Below are 2,178 nucleotides of genomic sequence, written 5' to 3'. Positions count from 1 at the left end.
GGGAAAAGCGCGCGCGGGAAAAACGGATCCGCCTCCTCCTCCTCCAGGCCGGGGCGCTCTCACGTGGTCTCTCTCTGCCTCTGTCTGTGCCTCTCTTTATCTTTCTTTTTCGCCTCCCTTCTCTCTCTCTATCTCTATTTATCTATCTATCTTTCTCTCTGTCTTCCCTTATCTCTCTATCTTTCTAGTTTTCTTCGCTATCTCTCCCCTTCTCTCTCTATAGCTTTCTTTCTCTCCGTCTCAATCTCTATATCTCCATCTCTTTTTCTTTCTGTCATTATTTCTGTCTATCCGCCTGTCCCTTTTTCTCCCTCTCTCTCCTAATCTCCCTCTATCTATCTGTCTTCTCCTCCCTCTTTATCTCTCTAGTTCTGTTCGCTATCTCTCCTCTTCTCTCTCTATAGCTTTCTTTCTCTCCGTCCCAATCTCTATATCTCCATCTCTTTTTCTTTCTGTCATTATTTCTGCCTATCCGCCTGTCTCTCTCTCTCCCTCCCTCCCTCTCCTTCCTAATCTCCCTCGCCCTCTCTTCTCCCTCTCTCCGCTAGCCCTCACTACCACCATACACCCAGACCCCGTGCTATGAAGGGCACCACTGTTCCACCGTGTGCTAGGATCTTCCCTTTCTTGATCTCGTTTTCCATGTGAGACCCTACCTCTCCCTCGCATACCGCATGTGCCTGCAAGAATTTCATTTGATTTGGTTTGTTTTGCTATGAAGTTAATGAAGTTATGCACCAAGGAGGAATTCAGAAGCATGGTAGGCGTATTGTCAAAGAGTAAGGGAAGATACACGTGTAGCTTTTTTTTTTTTTGAGTGAATTCGGAAAGCTTTGTGTGAATTCAGACTGCATCGTGTGTATTTTGTATGGTATTGTTAACTTGAATTGCTCTTGAATTGTGGCGCTAAGCATTGGGTTATTTTCAAGGATTGTTTTGGTTCCTTGGTCATCACGTGGGTTCTTTTCAGTTACTTCTGGTTACATGCTATGAGTGTGTATTCAAACCATGGTATATCTGTTTATTTATTTCATTACTTCTGTCTTTCTCTCTCTCTCCCCCCTTACTCTCTCTGTCAGTCAGTCTGTCTGTCTCTCTGTCTCTCTCCCTCCCTCCCTCCCTCCCTCCCGCCCTCCCTCCTTTCCTCTCCCTCCCTCCCTCCTTCCCCCTCCTCTCCCTCCCTCCTCTCCCCGTTCATCATCAAACAAATTAACTTAATTTTTTTCTCGCGATTCCTAAAACATTAGAACAAACGATAAAAACAACCAAACGACTTTATCTACACATATGACGTTTTTTTATGGCCCTGAGTCGTCGGGTCGTTTTGTAATACCTTCTTTCGTCCTCTCCGGCAAATTGGTCGTAAAAAATGTGTTAGAAATTGAATGTTAAAGATCAGGGAAAGAAAAGTGGAGAGGTCGGTAGGTGGAGAAAAGAAAAAAAAAAGGAAAAAGAGTGAGGGTGAGGAGAGAGAGGGAGAGGGAGAGAGAGAGAGAGAGAGAGAGAGAGAGAGAGAGAGAGAGAGAGAGAGAGAGAGAGAGAGAGAGAGAGAAGAGAGTTAGAGAGAAGAGAGTGTAGAGAGAGAGAGAGAGAGAGAGAGAGAGAGAGAGAGAGAGAGAGGAGGGAGGGGGGGAGGAAGGAACGTAAGGAAAAAAAGAATTCCCACCTACCCACAATTCCAGTCAAGTATGTATGTCAAAACCGTAAATGCATTAATCTTACATAGTTAAAGCAGTCTCCCACAATGTCACCAAATACCATTTTATCTAAAACTTGAAGTTTTTGCGCAAAATGACCTGAATGCAGCATTGTACATAGATTTGATCTCGACAAAATTCAAGTTCTTGTGCATATACACTTGCACGAAGAAAGTTTAATATTTACACTTTAGCAGAAGAACAAAGTTTGTTTATGCAAAAAAGAAGAAAAAAAAATGTTGAAGAAAGTTTAAACAAACGGAATACCTTTTTGTGGCATTAGATTATTATTGTTGTTTGTATTTCTATGCCTATTCATGTAGTGGTAGTTGAAGCGTCATTACAATATAATCATCGTCAATTATGGTTAGAAAATGTTATCGGATGTTTTAGAGCGTATGAGGATACATAAGTTATGGACAGACTAAAGAGCGCTATGTTGTCAACCAGACACACACACACGGAAACACGCACATACACC

The sequence above is a fragment of the Penaeus monodon genome, chromosome 4 (assembly GCF_015228065.2).
Source record: "Penaeus monodon isolate SGIC_2016 chromosome 4, NSTDA_Pmon_1, whole genome shotgun sequence".
In the NCBI taxonomy this organism is placed as follows: Eukaryota; Metazoa; Arthropoda; class Malacostraca; order Decapoda; family Penaeidae; genus Penaeus; species Penaeus monodon.
Note: the sequence above shows the minus strand (reverse complement) of the source record.